This window comes from Canis lupus, chromosome 9, assembly GCF_048164855.1.
Source record: "Canis lupus baileyi chromosome 9, mCanLup2.hap1, whole genome shotgun sequence".
NCBI classification, from domain to species: Eukaryota; Metazoa; Chordata; class Mammalia; order Carnivora; family Canidae; genus Canis; species Canis lupus.
The window spans coordinates 31,753,414-31,773,366 of NC_132846.1; the positions used below are offsets into that span (position 1 = coordinate 31,753,414).

At 41.3% G+C, this 19,953-nt stretch overlaps 1 protein-coding gene across 12 annotated transcripts in view; it reads right to left on the reverse strand.

The window, feature by feature from the left end:
• BMP4 (bone morphogenetic protein 4) overlaps positions 1-19,953 on the reverse strand; it is a 348,582-nt gene that overhangs the window by 247,089 nt on the left and 81,540 nt on the right. For 6 of the 12 annotated variants that reach the window (XM_072838611.1, XM_072838614.1, XM_072838604.1 and 3 more), the window contains exon 1: positions 9,821-9,985. The exons of the other annotated variants lie outside the window; for them this stretch is intronic. The gene's annotated coding sequence lies outside the window, so the exon portion shown is untranslated. Of the gene's footprint in view, positions 1-9,820; positions 9,986-19,953 lie in introns of those variants that run through there. 12 annotated transcript variants of the gene reach the window in all.

Below are 19,953 nucleotides of genomic sequence, written 5' to 3' on the forward strand. Positions count from 1 at the left end.
CATGGAGCGCCCTCAGAGATAATGCCAAAAATACAAACTTATATGAATTCACAATCAAAAAAATCACACAATCTACCAGGAGACAAACAAGAGTCATTGGGAACAACAAATAATAGAACAGACCCATAAAGGTTTCAGATAGTGATATTATCAGATTCTGAATGAAAGATAAGTGCATTTAATATTTTTAAATAATGAAAAAAGCTATAAATAAGGAGGCAGAGACTACCTAAAAACAGATAAAATGACTAGATAAATTTGAAAAAAAGCTAAATAAAATTTTCAATTATGTTAATAGAATAATTGCTACTTAAAATTCAGTGAAACCACAAGCAAACAATCAACCAAATGCTGAATGTAGGGCATTGAATAGGACAAATGAACTGTTTCTTCAAAAACTAAATGACAAGGAGGAAAACACAGGGAATGGAAACAGTTATAGATTAAAAGAGATGTAAAAACCTCCACCAAATGCAATGCAAGGATCCTGATTCAAATAAACCAAATATAAAATATTGTTTAAAAATTATGTTTATAGGACATCCCTGGGTGGCTCAGTGGTTTAGCGCCTGCCTTGGTCCAGGGCGTGATCCTGGAGTCTGGGGATCGAGTCCCACATCGGGCTCCCTGCATGGAGCCTGCTTCTCCCTCTGCCTGTGTCTCTGCCTCTCTCTCTCTCTGTCTCTCATGAATAAATAAATAAAATCTTTTTTTAAAAATTATGTTTATAGAGAATTGTTTGAAGGACAACAAATATTTATTTTCTGTTCATTTTGCTAAGATGAGCTTTTGTCTTAGACTCATACTGAGGGACATTATAAAAAACAGCCATATAACAGCTATCCACAGTTTTTACTGTAAGGATGCCATCTGACATAATGGCCCCTACTTCATAGTGTGGTCTTTTTTTTTTTTTTTAATTTATTCATGAGAGACACACAGAGAGAGAGAGAGAGAGGCAGAGACACAGGCAGAGGGAGAAGCAGGCTCCATGCAGGGAGTCCGATGTGGGACTCAATTCCAGAACTCCAGGATCACGCCTGGAGCCAAAGGCAGACAGACGCCCAACCGCTGAGCCACCCAGGCGTCCCTAGAGTGTGGTCTTAATGAAGACCTACAGTATGATTTGCTTCCAGGTCTCCAGAAAAACTATGCTTCTCCATTGATTCAATCCTATCTCTAGGATCCAACTCCTGAAACTATGCCTGTTTTTCTTTCTTACATTGGTCTTTAGGAAACTCAAAGTCAAATATTCAATTCATGTCAAGCAGCTTCACAGAACTACATGGGATATATTCCTATGAACTATTTTATCACAAACTAGCTCTATTTACCTTTCCTTGGACTCCTTTAACTATATATAGTTGTTACTTTGCATATTTTTTTATAATCTACTTCAAGGTTTAAATAAAATTTTAAGCCACCTCAAATTCTTGGTGTCTGTTTTAAAAGGAACTTTTACATATGTTTTGTGTATGGAAGGGTGATTAGAGATGGTACATATAATGTGCATGTCATATGGGCACTCAACAAAATTATTTCTGCATTTAGCTTTTCATCTCCTTTAAGCTATAGCTCTTTAGAGGCACAAATTGTATCTTTTTCAAGTTTATATCACACATAATGCCTTGAACACTTAAATAATCTATTTAGGAGTAAAAGAATCAGAACATCATTAAGATCCCACAAAACAATGTAATGCTCTAGGACTTATAACAGAAATGAATTCTAAGCTACATTCTTTGAAGTAAATGTTTGAATGTGTGTACTAGATAGATTTTCATGACCTACTAAGTCACGAAGTTCTGAAGATAGAGATAAATATTGATGGGTATTTGATAGGTTAATACATTGCATTCTACTGCTAAGTAAATTGAAAACGCCCAAATGGAAAATGCAGATATAGCAAACTCATTTGACTCTCTCTTCTTTTTAAATCTGTGTTCTGTCTCAAAGTTCAAGCTCTTACAGATTGTTATCCTCAATCATAGCATATGATAATTTAGTACCTGACTCCAATTGAAATTCCATATATCTCATTTTCTGTTTGTATTAGTGTAGTCTAAATAACACTAGAAGCTAAACAGCAAGGGGTACTGGCAATGTGATTCTCAGTTCCTAGGAAACCAGAACTGCAGGAGAAATGAGAGATGGGCTAACCAGGGATGGACAGGCTACCAAAAGCAACCGCAATATCTGCATATATTATATTTTTTAAAAAGAATTTATTATTTCCATTTTGTAAGTCAGGAAACCAAGGCTCTCAAAAGTTAACTTCCCTGAGGGCCATAATTTGAAAGTGACCAAACCAGAATTTGAACCTAGGGATAATTAATTTTATTTTATTTTATTTATTTTATTTTTAAGATTTTATTTATTCATGACAGACACAGAGAGAGAGGCACAGACACAGGCAGAGGGAGAAGCAGGCTCCAGGCAGGGAGCCCAACGTGGGACTCGATCCTGGGACTCCAGGATCAGGCCCTGGGCTGAAGGCAGGCGCTCAACTGCTGAGCCACCCAGATGTCCTGAGATAACTAATTTTAAAGCTTCTTCCATACTACCTTGCAATGGAGAGAATTGTCACCAAAAAGTATAAACATATATATAGGAGTTTAGAAGAATGAGAACAACATGAGCATCTACTGTGAACCAAGCACTTTTACATGCCTTATCTTATCAAAGTCATACAATTTTGCTTGGTAGGACATTTTTTTTATCCACAGACCAGATGAGTCTCAGAAAAGAAAAGTGACATCCTCAAGGTCACATAGCAAGTAAATACATAGCTGGGAATCATATCCATATCTTATAACCCAAAATCAGGGATTCCAAAGGCCCACTTCTCAAACAAAAAGTACTTTCAAGGTCCTATTTCTATTGAGTTTTGTTCATACCTTGTTTGACCAAATCTCAAGAGCCAGGCCAGGAAGGGGTCAAAACTGGCCAGTCAGAGTGGCCCTGTCCGACAGGAGTAGGGTGGCCAACCATCCTAGTTTCCCCATCGGGAGAGTTTCTCAGGATACAAGCCTTTCAGTGCTGAAATCATGACAATTCTGGGAAGATACTGATAGGAGAACTCAGTGGAATGAAGTAAGATGAGAACATACCAGGGAAAAATGACACTCGGGTTTAATTCACACTAGTGGATTCAGGAATGAGTGCAGAGCCTTTCCAGATTTTGATAAGATCAATGAAATTCAGAATGCTGTTTGCCTAATACAGAGGGATAAAGACATCGACAGAGAAGCCAGATTCAAACCATCAATTTCAAAATTATGTTATGTAGATGGATGTAGGGCAAAGAGCTTGGGGGAAAAAACCCTTGGTCCTGAAAAAAGTGTACAGTTACATGTTTGTGAGGGCAGTTCTGGTGCTATATGAACACTTTCATACCCAGAAAGCATTCTTGGCCTAGTGTAGGAGAAATATCACCTTAAATGTGCTGTGTTCACAAGACTGGCTCCTGAATCCCTAGAACTCAATCCCAACCCCTTGTTTTCTTGCCTGTCCCCTACTGGATCCGTTCACCACGAGGTTAATAGTTCCATGCAGAAGTGGCCCAGGTGTGGCCAGAAAATCATTCCGGTGAAAGAGGCAAGATAGCAGAGGGTTTTTGCAATTTTCTTAATATTTCTTAATATTACTTTTTAAAACATTTTACTAGAGTATTATCTATGCACAGAGAAGTACACAAATCATTAATACACAGCTGATATTTTTTCAAAAACTAACTACACACGTGTAACCAGCACTCAGATCAGGAAATAAAATATTAATGGTACTTCATTACCCATCCAGAGGTAAACTATTATCTTGAGTTCTAAAACTAAAGCTTAGTTTTGCCTGTTTCTGAAATGCATAAAAGTGAAATCATTTATTAAGTGTTCTTTTCTAGCTGGCTTCTTTCACTCAGTATTTTCTTTGTGAGATATTGTTGCATGTGGCACTAGACAATTCATTCTCATTGCTGTATAGTCTGCCTTTGAATAGCCATACTATAATTTATTTTCTATTCTGTTGTTGATGACCATTTGAGTGGTTTCTAGCTTGAGGCAACTATAAATAGCACTCCTGTGAACTTTCTTATACTTTCTTTCCTTTTGGTGAATATGTGTATGCATTTCGGTTGGTTATATATGCCTAGGGGTGAAATTGTAGGGTCAAGGGATATGCATGCAAATGTTCAACTTCAGTAGACATTGCCAAATAGTTTTCAAAGCCTTAACCATTTGGGAGAAGAGCACAATTGGGGATGGAATCACAGATTTAGGAAAAATTCTGGAAACCCAGTGAGCACATTCCCTGGCTGACTTGCATTCCCATTGACTCTGCTGGGCACAAACCTCCTAATAAAAAAAGTACAAAACCTCCTGTTCACACCTCTTTTATTAATCATAACTTGGTAAAAGCAGCCATGGAATGACCCCAGGTAAGGACCCTACCTTTAAACTTACAATGCTCCTAAACTCCTGACTCCAAACTGGCCAAGCATGGCAACAGTCTGGAACATACTTTCTAAGTGCAAAGACCTGGATTGGGCTCAGTTACCGACCAGCAAGACATTCAGCCTCAGTTTCCTTATCTGCAAGTTGGCAATTGTCATATAAAGGTACTTGTCCAGTCCAGGGCTTTATGCCAAAGAGATTGTATTAGTTATCTAGAATTGCCATAAACAAATACCACAAACTGGGTGGCTTAAAATAACCGAAATGTATTCTCTCACAGTTCTGGAAATCAGAAGTTGGAAATCAATAAGTCAGCAGAGATAGTTCCCTCTGGGAGAATCTGTCCCACGCCTCTCTCCTAGCTACTAGGTAACCCCTGGTATTCCTTGGCTTGCAGTTACTTAATTTCTGCCTACATTGTCACATGACCTTCTTCCCTGTGTGTGTCTCTCTCTGTGTGTTCACCCTAATCCAGTGTGACCTTGTCTTAATCTAGCTAATTACATCTACAAAGACCTCACTTCCAAATAAGGTCACATGCTGAGGTTCTGGGTAGAAATGAATTTTGAGGAGACACTCTTCAACCCAATACAGAGGCTTTCAATAAATAGCAACTATAAGTATCTACTTATTTTATTGACTGATGGACGGATGGGCCTCTCATTGATTAACTCAAATATTTATTGAGTATCTATAATGGGCCAGGCACAGTTATAGGTGCTGGTGATACATTTCCTGCTCACATGACAATTAACAGATAAGTGGGTCTATGAATAATCAGATGGTAATAACAAGAAGAAAAGGAAGCAGGAGCACTGTATCTAAAAATTCCTACTTGTTTCCCCCATTATATCCTCCATGCAACCTTCTGCTCTGGGCCCGTGTTGTCTCAGCTCTTCATCGTGTTCTTTGTAAAGGATGACATGGATTTTTCTATCTGAAAATGAGAAAACCCACTCCAGATAGCACTTTCCATTACAGTGGACAAATTAATCATGATTATCCCACAAACTGGAGACTTGTATAAGTAGGAAATCGTTCCAAATGGAAGAATAGCTCACAGGGTAGGAGGTAAATCCAATTCCACAAGTGATAATAAGAGAGAGCAAAAAGAGGGCAGTTATGTATCAGGCTGCATGAATCATTTACTATAAATCCAGATGTTTGCAAAATGAAAAACAGGCCAAGCCCGTGACCTTGTGAACTAATGTAAGGACTAGTTAAAATATGATGGGAGAATAAATGTCATGGAATTTTTTTTTAAGTCATGAAAAGGCCATTTACCTATCTACCACCTTAAAAACACATAGGAGATATAAAAATATTTAAAATTTTATTTTGAACTGCCATCAAACTGCTTAAATTTTTTAGCAACCAAAGTTTCAATTATTATAAATCAGGAGCACAGCATGAGTGGCTTGTTATATCATTGTGGAGAGAAAAACACTTTGTTAAGCTTGTTTCCAAGGAAATGAAACGCTTTTCAGACATGTCATTAACGCTCATAAAATTCCCCCGGAGCCAAGTAGAGGGCAGATGTTATTTTTCAGAATGGTCACAGACCATCAATAGGAGGAAATCTCATTTAATTGTTTGAGTATTTATTTGCTTATTTATACTTCAAGGAACTAATTTAAAAAAGGAGTCTGAGGTGATCTGTATTATTAAAGCACATATCAAACAACATAGAAGGAACCTACAGTTTAAAAATAGTAATACGTGAAATGCATGCAGAGAATGAACCTATCACAAACACAGAGAATGAACCTTTCAGAAATGGAGGCAAAACACCAATAAAGTGGACATTGGCTGTCGTTGTAAATTCATGAAGCAAAAAATCCTGAATCCCCTAAGGCCCCTCCTCAACTTGTACTACCCCAGAATTTATTTCCATGCTGGCCCAGCACATTACCAGTGCTCAATATTCCACCTCAACTTCACCTGCTCTAACCCCTTCTCCTATACACCACACTCCCAGTCATGTTTCCAAATCCCAAATTTTCTCCGAACCTTCCCTGAGCTGTCCCACTTTGTTACTGGATGTTTAAACCACTATTCTTATCATCTGCTCATCACTACTGTTTTCTGGGAAACAGCATCCCCACCTACCAATGCATTCCCACCTATTACTTCTGTCCTCATTCTTCATATTGAATCCCTCTGCCTCTAATCTGCTTACCCTGCCCTTAGGCTTACAAGAATATCCCCTCCCTACCCAAGAAATGTACAGATCATCTTGGAAGCATAAAAGGCACCAACAACAGCCCAGTTTTAACCACTTTTTTGCCTAACGTAGATTGAACTACGAAAGAGCCTGGGAGCCCTTGAAAGACAATTCTGAATTCTGCACTGTGTTCCCTCACAGAATCACTCATTAAGTAAATATTTATTGAACAGTGTTGGGTGAGAAACTACCTTGACATAATGGTAGCCCCCAAGTGCGCTACCAGGCAAGCTCTCCCAGGGGTCATGGAACAGAAAGGCTCTCAGACTAAATTAATATATTTGAATCACATGGTTCCATTAAGTGAATTTAAAGCACATAGGGAGAAGTAAGGGAAAAAAGATATGGTGTAAGTTATCACACTTAGGCTAGAGTACAAGCAGGTGGGAAGAAACTACATGACCTGAATTGTGGGTTCCCCCTTCCCTGTGGATGGTATTGGTGTGAGGATCAGAGTTAGTATGGGCAAGAGGGCCCATCAGGCGCAGATGCCTGGATTCAAGGGCATGAACCTGCTCTATCAGAGCAATCTTATCTGGCCATAGCTATAGTTTGGCAATTAGTCTATTGAACAGCCACTGATTATATTTGTACTTCTTGGGTAGAGGATACACAGGCCAAAATAGGCATATCAATGAGTATCAGATGAAAACCTCAGAAATATTCAGTATCTTCTTATATTCAATGTATCTAAAGATTTAGTAACTACTTGGTCTACCCCCTTTCTCTGTGCATTCACACAAATATGCTCTACTTAATTTGTCGAACTGCTTACTCTATGCTTAATACATCTTAATGAGTTTCATCCACTACCATCCACTTCCTTCTACAGCAGAACTGAACATTCTCAAACCATACAGCAAAATGCACATTAGGAGCAGTTACTGTATTTCCAGCTCTGGGAGCAGGAAGCTAATACACAGAGCAGGAAGTAAATGCTCAGAGAACGAGCACTTGGGGACACAGGCAGGAAAGACACCGTAGTGGGGTTGCTATGTGAAGTAAGACTTCAAAACTGAGTGGGATCTTCCCTGGAGAAGCAGATGGTCTGGGCTTTGCAGACAGAGGAATGAATGACTGAGAAAAGGCACTGAGGAGTGACACGGAGTGGTGCCAGCAGCACACTAGACCATCAGGTGCAAAGTTAAGAACAGGTGCCTGGAAGCTGGGGTTGGAGAGGAGACAGGGGACAATAGAAGGAAGCTCCATACCAAGCTGGAGTTGGATGTCATTAAGGAAAAGATGGGCAGCCACCCATGAGGGCTATGTGCCAACTCGGAGATCCCAGCCAGGGTTGCAGGATGGAGACTCTGGTAGCCACCAGTGAGGTTTCAGAAGTGGTGAAAATCTAACATGGCACAGGTCAGAAGGGTAGAAGGCCCTGCATCCAGCAGGAGGAAGAGCATGGTTGAGGGAGACCCACCTCACTACATTCTCTCTGCTGCCACAGATCATTGTGGGCTGTTTGTCAGAACTGTCTCAAAGTACAAAGAGGTTTTCACCTCTTTTCCAGCAGCTGATGGATATCTCACCCAGTGGTGGACAGTGTTCTACACTACGTCATTCTATATTACCATTCCTGTTTGGTTTCTTGGGGGACAGGGGTCAGACTCAGAGCTCAGTTTTGACTCCCCAAAGGGGCTCCTTTGTTCCACTCACTATAGATAAACACACCCCTTTTCTGGGCCCCTTTTCAACCAGAGCTGATTAGGTTCTGTTTATATTTGTGATAAATGGGTAAGCATATCCCAATTTCTCTAACTATCCACTGATAGACTCATAAGAAACTAACTAGTCAATAAATATTTATGAATTATGCATAGTATGCTTCCTAGTTCTTCAAGCCAGCTCAAATTGCAATGAAATAATCCATTTTCTTATTCATTCACTCAACATCCTTTGAGCCCCTAATGTGTGAGTGGCACATGTGTTTCACACAGTGATTCACCGTCAGGCCAAGTAGGCCTGTGTCATATAACATAGGTTAAGTAAATCAGAGATGGATGCACCTTAAATTAATAAAGCTTAAACCTTAGGGCACCTCTCTAAAATAGATACTTTCTAAGATCCTGGGAGGGAACTTAGCAAAAAGCTTACATAGTTGTATGTTTTATGAAATGTGCAAATGTGTAATATTTAACTGCAATTGGCTTAAGTCCATTTTATATTTCCATTTTGGCTTTCCTTCAGCCACACTTACCCTCAGTTTGGCTGTTTTCAGAGTGGCTAGAGGCATTTTGGGGATCTGGCTAAGAAGTTAAATTGGGGGTACATTCGTGTTTAGCAGGAAAAATGTATGTGGTTCACAGTCATTTTCCATGGATATTTACATCATTATTAGCCATCCCAGTGTAGGACTTCTTCTAGGAATGCTCCTCTGCCCATCGTGCTGACTAGCTCTGCATCAAGACAACAGTATAGGCCAGAGGTCATATCATAATCTGAATATGACCTACTGAACCCCATATCCCAAGTATGTGAATCATGGGAGAAATAAGGTTTGAGATATAAGGAGCCAGAACCCAGACCATGGAAAACTTTTCAGTCATCAGATGTGTAAAACTGGGTCCTTTAGATGGGGAGGAGACATGGACAGGCTCATAGGATACATTACTGCCAAGGTATGCCAGGCCTACTCTGGAAGTGTTAGAAAACTAGAAGTGATGTAGACCTACCAAGTGGAAAAAAAAAAAAAAAAAAAGGAAGGAGGCACTAAATGGATAGGGATGAAAAAAAGAGAAGAAAAGATGGCTTTGCTCACCTGGGAGAATTTTATGCTCTTGCTGAACTAACTGACACAATGCAGCCTTGGTATGTAAGGTTTTCTTTAATTCTTGAATAGGATTCTTGACACCAAATTATGCCCAGTGGTTGGAGTCATATATATATATATATATATATATATATATAAGGTAATATATATATATGGTAATATGTGACCATCAGCGCCTACCTACCTTGGTCATCATTTGTATCTGTGGCTTTGACTTTTTTACACACGTCATTTGGTGCCCTGTTTCTTTGACTCTGAAACCAAAAGAAAAGTCTCTGGCCTCAATTCTGGAGTCATGTTGGCTGAATGCCACAGCTTACTTTTTTAAATGACTCTCTAAAAATGTGTCTATAATTTTACCAACCAAAAACCTACCTCTGCTTTCCCAGAGGCATGTACCTTCATATTTAGAATACATTAACACATGGTCTTCTCCACTCAGTCCTCATCCTGGAAGCCTTCTCCATCAGAAGACTGCTGGGTGCACCAAATGGCAAGACCAAGTTTTCAGGCTACTTTGGAAAGTTCAGTCCTTCTGTGCTACCATGGGCTCCCAGAGCATTACCAGCCAATAGCTGCAGGCCCCCTGTCCTCATAATGGGGGAACATTATTCATGCTATTCATGTAGCTATGATGTATATGCCTCAGACGTCTAAGGAAAGCAGATATAGCAGAAACTTGCAATGGTAATGAGTGGGAAGTACAGTCTAAGAGACTGGAGACATAAAAAGCATGAATAACCACAGTTGCCTAGATGTTGCCTAGATGGATAATGATGCTTGATGGAGTTTCTTTCTTGCATATCTTCAGTCCCATTCTGGTGGACAGCACTAGAGGAGGCAGTTCTTTACACATACATCGGTGTCATTTAGGATGAGATGCTTTAGGCAGAAAGCCTGATTCAATAGCTTCAACAAGATGGAATTAATGGTCTCACACAACAAGAAATCAGAGAGGTAGGGTGATTCTAGGACTGGTTAATTCAGCTGCTCAACAATTTTTTCTACTGCACCATCCTCAATGGGTAGTGTGATCTTCCAGGTGGACTCCCCCTCATGGTGTGAAGATACCATGTAGCTTCAGATAATACAAGCCTAAGGCATTGTCTGGAAGGTCAAACTATAGCTTCAGAATAATAGAAGCTGAAGACATTGGAATGACAAAATGGGTTGGCTTCCTCTCACTTTTGTCTTTTTCTAAAATCAGGCTTATAAATAAAAATAAGTTACATACAGTGAAATTCAACAGTTTTAAGTGTACAACCTTGTAAGTTTGACAAATGTATACGGTCATGTGACAACCAAGATGTAGAACATTTCCATCATGCCAGAAAGTTCTATCATGTCTGTTTGTAGTCAATCTCCTTCAACCTTGGCACGTGACAACTACTAATCTAATTTCTGTCCTTATAACTTGCCTTTGCAAGGATGTCATATAAATGGCATCATATATGATGGAGGGTTAGCCATTTGTGTTTGGTTTTTTTCACTAAGCATAATGCATATGAACTCCATCCATATTGTTGCATATATCAGTGATTTGTTCTGTTTTACTGCTGAGTCGTATTCCATTGTGTATATATACCATAATTTGTTTATCCATTCACCAGTTAAAGGACATTTGGGCAGTTTCCAGTTTTAACTATTATGAATAAAGCTGTTGTAAACATTCACAGACAGGTCTTTGTATAAATGTATATTTTCATTTCTCTCAACTAAATCCTTAGGAGTGGGATGGCTGAGTTGGAAGGTTAAATGGACACTGCTTTGTAAGCAAGAAAACTTTTCCTGGAAGTTCCTTATGTGTCTTATTGGTTAGAATTGAGTCACATTCCCCTGTCTAAACCAATCTCTGGCAGAAATAACAGAAAGAAACTCATCAAAATCCACCTTCATGGCTATAGGGAAAGTACAATCTTGCCTAACCATATAGTTTCTCATGGAAACAAAATCCAGGCTCTTCCACAGGAGAGAAGAAAAAAAAACAGGTTTAGGCAGGCAATCAATGGTGACCCACACAGGAACCACCCTACCTCTGGACTTCTTATATTAGATAATTAGTTCCTTATTCTGTATGCCACTTGAATCAGGTTTTCTGCTCAAAGCATCCTAAATGGCCTTCATATGACTGCCTATAGCACTTATACCATCAGAGGGGACAGTCATGACTTGTACCTCATAACCATGGGGTCCTGGCCACAGCACATTGGACTACATGCTGTCAGTGACCCATAAGGGGCTTGTTGAGGTGTTTCAGTCTCAATTTGGCTGAACTGATCACATAGTCTCTGGGAGAGTTTAAGCTCAAGACAGAGGGAAATAGGCAGTAAGTATAAGAATGGCAGCAGAATCAGGAGATCAACACAGAAAGAGCAAGAAGAAGGTATGAGGGAAGGAGAGTGAGGCATACCATGTCAGAGTGAGAAAGAAGTCTAGAGTGATGAGAATAGCAGCATTGGAGATTAGCAGGGTCATTAGTAGGACCCAGTCATCAGGTTAGGGAGCACTGGCCAGCACTTCTAAGAGAGGGTAAGAGACTCACTCTGTCACTGGTTTAGACAGGGTAATATGACTAGCTGCTGTGGCTCTAGAAAAGTCCTCTTTTTGCTGACACTGCTGAGATGATCGCCAGTCTCTTTGGTTTCCCCAAGTGTCCATATACAGAAGCTACCACCTGAGATTACTGGAGGTATGCTCACCCCAAAATCTTCTCATCACAATGTACCCAAATATGCTCCTGAAGGCCAATGTATACAATGAAAACTTGGCCACAAATATGGCAACAATCATGTCCCTCCTGAGTACCGCCAGCTCCCTGAGAGGGGCAGAGATTAGTGCATGTGACAGGACAAACCAGAAGTCCTTGAGGGCTAACTCTGAGTGGGGCACCAACTTCACACAGGTTAACTCACTGAATCCTGAAAACACTATGATGTAGGTAGTATTCTTTTTTCCATTTTTTAGATGAAGAAACCAAGGCCTACTGCTAATAGTTTGCCCTACCAGAGAATGGCAGAGCCTATGACCAGGGACCCTGATAGGGACAGAACATGGAGAAGGCAAGGGCCTCTCAGCCCCCACTGCAAGCTGAGGAGGACACCTGGCTAGACAGGGACTCCAAAAGCAGGACCGTCAGGATCCCAAACTATACTGTATGCATGCATATTTCAAATCATCCAGCCCAAGAAAAATGACTCCCTCTTCAGAGTTCTGGCCCAGGGATTGAATTGGACCTCAGGCCAAGAGGAAGCAAGCAATATAGACTTGAGGACTTGTTCCCTAAGGCCTCATGACTTAAAATGTGAACTGTGGCCCAGCAGCATGGGCATCAGCTAGATGCCTGCTTGATGCACAAGATCTCAGGCCCCACTGGAGACATAGTAAATCTACATGTGTGTTTGGCAAGACCCACAGGAGCTACATATGTACTTAAGATTCTGAGATGCTCTGTTCTAAAGAGGCCTGGAGTCTTTAAAACAAGGGACAGAGGTTGGGAAGAGAAGAGGAGCCAGACTTTCTCACATTTTACCCTAGTCCAAACCTTACTGGCCAGTATATTTTTCAGACCTTGTATTTAATGTCAGGATATATCCACCTCTGCACCGTGGGGTTGGTATCTTGAATGCCCACTTAACAACAAAAATGGGAATTATTTTTTCCTTATGAATTGCTTTCCTAAATCTCTTATATGTGTCTCATCTATTCATTCCCTGGCTCTGTGTGTTTTTGTGTGTGGAAAAAGCAGAGCTTAAATGTCAGAAGGAAGGGATCAGATTCCCTAACCTCTTGCCAACCAAGAGCACATTTACTAGTCTCTTCCCTCCATTAAATGTTAAATGATGTTTATGAAGCACCCACATGGGCCTGGAGCTTTTCTCGGTGCTTGGGGTTGCCAGGTGGCCGACATAATGGCATTACCCTTTATTTGAACTTTCTACTCTGGTGTTCTTGGAGGCTCCATAGGAACATGAACAGGCTCCTATATAAAGTAAGAACCAAGAAGGGGGATATATACAACACATGAGAAGTAGCTGCCGATTCTTAATCAGGTAAATCAGGGAGCTATGACAGGTCAGGTTCATGTCATCTCAGTTCACTCCCATCTGCCCTGACAGCTGTCTTCAACTTCTCTGGCCCTCAACCTACCCTGGCTGAACCCTGCCAGCTCCTTACTGCTCAGAGGAAAACTGGACAACCCATGAGATACTTAAAAGGGTATCAAAATAGGCCAACATTTCCTATTAAAATATCACCAATTCCACATTGGGGTTCATGATTTTACAGTGAGGAAGTATGTTGCCAACCAGAGCTGGCCTGGAAAATCTAGATCATATAGTCACTACAACCACAAACTAGATAAGTATAAAAATGGGCATTTTATTCTAACACATGAGGAAAGAGATAGGCTTCTTTAAGGATGAATTGCATCCTCTCTTAGGTGTCTAAACTTGAGATCTTTCAACATCTTGTACAGTGTATCAAATGCTATGTGAACTCAGGGTGCGTAATTATCTTCCTATCATCACCAGGAACTGAGATATATAATATATAAAATAGACTGTTACATCCTCCTGCTCTACAAGCACCATTAGTAAACTAAGCATCTACTCCAGAAAAAGCACACGGAGAGTCCTTCCCAGAAACTCATCTGCAGAGAAGGCAGGAAGGAGGAGGAGGGGAAAGCTTGCAGACCACCAGACTCTTGCCCTCCTCTCTCTTGGAATCTGTGGCTTGAGTTCAGGAAAATGCTTTCAAGCCAGTAATAATGAATCCAACACCACATGAATGAGATTTGCAGGTGTGAGTGGGAGGCTGCAGGGGCAAACCCAGACAAATGGGAACGTGGGGAAAAGAGGATTTCTGTGGCACAAGCAGAGGCAAAAGTTGCACTTGAATGAGCAAAAATAGGACTGGTGCCTCTTCCTGAGGGAGGGCGCATGGGTCACCCCCAGAGGCAATGTAGAGCTCTGAGCTGCACAACCCTGGTGCTGCTGTCAGTGAAGGATGCAACAGGATGAGAGACTGCCTCATCAGATAAGAAGAGTCAGAATTGTCTGATGACGTGAAAAGTCTGCCAAGCCCATTGGCTCTAACACCACAGCTGCCCAGGGAAGGAAGTGGTCTTGATAGGTCAACCTCCATGAAAGCAAATGAATGAGGATGCGTTGGTGGCTCAGTGGTTGAGCCTCTACCTTTGGCTCGGGGCATGATCTCAGAGTCCTAGGATAGAGTCCCATATTCGGCTCCTGGCAGGGGGACTGCTTCTCCCTCTACCTATGTCTCTGCCTCTCTCTCTTGTTTCTCGTGAATAAGATAAATAAAATCTTAAAAAAAAAAACCAACAACAACAAAAAAGCAAATGAATGGATAAGCCAAAGGCACAAATGTTTGCCGCATATCACGTAACAGGCACCTGGTAATTAGTTACTAAATGAATGGGTGAATGAGCCAATTAAAGTTTTAGAGCCAATCATGTAATCCAGGAACTGTACCCATTCATTCATTTGTTCATCCAGCACATACATTTTGAGTGCCCATTTTCTGTCTTGAACTAGGCAACAAGGCATCAGTGAATAAAACAGAAAAGGTCTGCCCTCCAGAGCTTTTAGTGAGGAGACACGGACAAATACACATATAAGCAAATAATAGTAAGATAATTTATAACCAATAGCAAGTGCCACAGAGAAACTACAATGCAGTATTAGACTAGAGCAGAAGTCGGCAAAGTTTTTCTTGAAAAGGCCAGAGAGAAAATACGAGTGACGGGAAGAAGTGAGGCTCTACATGGAAAGGGACATTTGAGCTAAGACTAAAATGAGAATAAAGAACCAGCAGGCAAAGAGAAGAGGGAAGAACATTCCAGGCACAGAGAGGAGTGGTACAAAGGCCTTAGAGAAGGGATGAATTTGACATGCTCAGGAAACACATAGATGGTCAGAGTGGCTAATGTACAGTGAACAAGAGAGAAAGTTGTAGGAGATGAGTGCTTCTTGAAGCACATGGTCTTAAATCAGCTTATAACAATAAAAAATACATATATCCACAGTGCTATACACCATAGACAATTGTTGAATGGTCGTGAGGGGAGATGGATCTAGAAACTTCTATGTTCTCACTAGGTCATGGTTTGGAGATGTAAGGATCCATATAACACTAGTTTTTGTCCTTATCAGCCAGGTATTGAAGCTTCCTGCTTGAGAGGCACACATTGTACACTTTGAGTGATAGACATGTCTCTGGACCAAACAGATTCTGACTTCACTGGCCCCGGTTTCTCTTCTGCAGATTTCTTTACTGCTCGAGATTAGTCCTTCTTAGATTTTAAACAACAGCACCTCTCTGGGAAAAAGGTGGGTGAAGCAGCTCACAAAATGAAATTGGTTTTGTTTGGTTTTGTTTTAATGCATAATGGCCACTTCAGGATTTACAATGATAGGAGTAGTATAGATCATTTGATTCCTGGATTCTAACCAACATGGGTCAGCCTAGTGCCTTTTACATGGCAATTTTGATATAATCTCATTAAAACCATATTATCAGAAATCTTCTTGAATTCTGTATTCAAAGGGAAAATGGACAACTCCATCTATCAACCATACACCAAGACAACCATGGCCACCACCAAAAACTGAGTGAAGCAGTTTCTTGGAAGCCCCTGCCACACCTTCTCCATTGCCTACTACTCAGGGATAGAGCAAAAGGGGGTGAAGGGAAGCCAGGCCAGGTGAAAGGAACTTCTCTTTGCAGCATATTGTTCAGATTCTTTGGCTTCTGGTCCCTACAGCCTCTGGACCTGAGTCAATTCCTGTTCTTGTGGAAACTACACAGGTCCATATTTTACCCTTCACATGTGGATTTTTTTACTTTGTCAAATAACATTTCTTGCACAAAATTAAGGCACAGAATAGCATCTCAACCCTTCAGATCCCCAATTGGGGGGCAAAGCAACTCAGCAGTTTTCACGTCCTGGCAGCATCAAAAGAGCATCTGCAATCAATTACCACCTTCCCCCCCTGTTCTCACCATCCTTTGCTTAAAAATGGCTAACTTATTTTTTTCTCTCATACCCTTGTAAAAACACATGCACACAGCAACACACACATGTGCTCCCAGGCTGAAATCACAAGTGCCAAAGCTCTGCCTGGAGAGAACGTTTATGACTGGGTTACACATCCCCGAAAACAGGGGTTTATAATGGAAACACTGACAGATCATTAACTATAATAGCATAAACCAAGGCACAGAATTTTCACATTGTCTCCATTTTGTTTGTGTCAGCAGGATTTCCAGACCAGAATCTGGTTGTAGCTCATGAACTATGCCCTAATATGTAAGGCAAATTTGAGGGCAAGAGGACAGCCCAGAGAAAATGGCTCAGGACATGCAGAGTCCTCAGGTGCAAGATATTCTGTGATGTTTACATTTAGTGATGATCACAGGAATCTCAGCATGGAGAAGCCACCATCTGCTCTTGAAGCTTAAATCCTTATGAACTATTCATCTCAAATGACCGATTTCTCCTTGCCCCAAGTGTAACTTTTACTGATATAAAGAAGCAACGAGGGGCCTGTGTCTCAGTAGGTGGAGCCTCAGACTCTTGGTTTCAGTTCAGGTCACGGTCTTGGGGTTGCAGGACTGAGCCCCGTCTTGAATCCCACAACCAGCCTTGCGTCCAGCTCCACACTCAACAGGGAATCTGCTTGGGATTTTCTCTCCCTCTCCCAATGCTCCTCCTCTCTCTCTCTCTCTCTTTCTCTCTCTCAAATAAATAAATCTTTTAAAAATAATAATAAAGAAGCAACTTAGAGCAACAAGCTAGCAGTTGATAGATCAAAACTATTCCCCACCAGAGCTTGGTTCTGTCTGGTTCTTGTGCTCTCCTACAAGGAGAGTAATCCACTAACTTCATCCCCAGGGCTTAGAATATTGCCGGATGTATAGTAAATGCTCAATATATATTTGGTGCTGCATGCATAGATGGGGATGGATCAGCGAGCTAATGAAGGAATCAGCAAATAAATCTCTACTGGCCTCAGGTTTCTCATTCTTGGTTTAATAAGATCAGTTATTCTCAACTCTGGTTGCACATTGGAATAACTTTGAACCTCTTTTTAGAAAGTACTAATACCTAGATCTTATCCAAGATCAAATAAGTCAGAATCTCTAGATATGGGACTTGGGCATCAATAGTTGGAAAAACTCCCCAAGTATTCTAATGTAGACTAAAGGATTCTAAAATTCCTTTCTGTGTTTAGAATTCTATAGACTTTGAGTCACCCGGGTGGCTCAGTTGGTTAAGCGACCAACTCTTGATTTAGGCTCAGGTCATGATCTTGGGGTTATGAGATCAAGCCCCATGCAGGACTCTGCTCTGGGCATGGAGCCTGCTTAAGAGCTTAAGATTCTCACTGTCTCCCTCTGCCTTGCCCACCTCCCTCTAATAAAAGAAAAAGAAAAAAAGAATTATATAGATTTTAACTAATTTGGGTCATAAAATTCAAGGCCTGGAATTTGTTTCTCCCCAGCTGAGAGAGATAAGAGGAGTAAAATGACACCAAGAAATTATATTTAGGAAATAATGATCATTCATTGGTTTCCCAGGTGCCAAGCACTATACATTGCGTATGTTACCTCAGATCCCTCTGACAGGTGATGTTATCTCATTATCCCTGTTTTTCATATGAGGAAACTGAGACTCAGAGAAGTGAGTCATGCAAGGCACAAGGAGTTACCCAGGGAAAGACAGACAGCCCAAGCTGTCACTGGGTGTTGTCAGTCAACTCCTTTTCAGAATTCAATGGCACTGAGCATCAGGCAAAGATTTTATTGTCAGGCAGAGTGGAAGAAGAGAGAAGCGAGAACTTCAGAACACACCATGTGAAACTGTGAGGTTTGGGGAGGAAGAGTTCCCTCCCAACCCTGTTCTTCTCTACCTTGAGAAAGGACAACCCAGTCTCTCCCCCAGGCCCCAGCCAGCTGTCAGAGATGAGCCCTGATAAAGGCCCCGGGCCTCCTCCTTGAATTCCTTTGTTCCAGAACCCATCCCATTAGAAAAAGGTCACACATCTTTGGCCCCTTTTAATTTCAGGGGTGGAGAGGTAAAAGCCCAGTCGGGGAAACATGTGCAATTATGAGCAATTACTTAAACGGCTTTCAGACAAGCCTTGGCCCTCCACCAGCAGGCAGAAGGGCCGGCGTCTGGGTTTTGTAGGCCAGGAGAGAGGGTAAGAAGGTGGGGGTGGAGGGGGAGGGGGAGGGGAGACAGCAAAGCCTTTTGTCACTAGGCTACAAAAAAAAAAAAAAAAAACATCGGTATTTCCTGCCACTGGACTAGCTGACACTAACCAGCCCCAAGCAGGGGAACTATTCACTTAAAAGTCATCGTTTCCTTTACTTATCTGCCTCTAAAGAAACAAATCTATTAGCAGCAAGAAATCACTCCAACGGCTTTAACTAAGTGCTTCTCCAGCTGAAAATGCCAAAGCCCTGCCTTCAGCTCCCACCAGCCATCTCCTGGCCTCCGCTCCTCCCTGGGCAGCAGCCCCGAGCTGGCCCGTGTCAGGGTGTCTCTGGCCACTACAGATAACAAGGGCCATTACATTCCAAATCCTTCCCCAACCTCCTCCCCTCCCTTCCGCCAAAATCCCAAACCCAATTTCTCCCTGGCAGATCAAAGGCTGCCCAAGCTACAGGAGAGCTCACTCGATCAATAAACTCTTGACAGAGGAATAAACAGAACGATCCAATATTTTCCTTCAGGATTTATTTGGTCCGTGGAAGAGCAGTGCATTGCTATGCCTTTCCTTTTGAGAACCATGGAGATTTGGTGTGGAGTTCAAAATAGTTTGCTCTCTGAATTAAAAAACAAAAATGCCCAAGTAGCTCCAAGAACACTTTTCTAGTGTTTGTTGGTCTTAAACACACAAACTGTAAGAGGAAGCTAGCAGTACAGTTGGACGTTTTGAATCTTCCAAAAGCAACTTTCCTTCCATTCCAACCAAGTTCACGAGAGTTACTAAAGAGCTGCATACTCAGGTAGATCTAATTTTCACAACTCATTTTGCAATTTAGGACGTATAATAAAAATTTATATGCTTCCCTCACTGTTCATCCTAAAGAATTCACAAGTACTTCACAACCATCTGAAACTATGAATCCAAAAGTACAAAAAACAAACAAAAAAATTAAATCCAGGACACCATGCATTTGGGACATACCAATTGTGTTTAAACCCATGAGATTATTAATTTAAAAAAATTCCATTGCTTCCAATATTGTTTTATGACTGTTGCATTGATTCCTAAATCCATCTATGAAATTGAAGGAGAGGGATCCCTGGGTAGCACAGCGGTTTAGCGCCTGCCTTTGGCCCGGGGCGTGATCCTGGAGACTTGGGATCGGATCCCACGTCAGGCTCCCTGCATGGAGCCTGCTTCTCCCTCTGCCTGTGTCTCTGCCTCTCTCTCTCTCTCTCTGTGACTATCATGAATAAATAAATAAAATCTTAA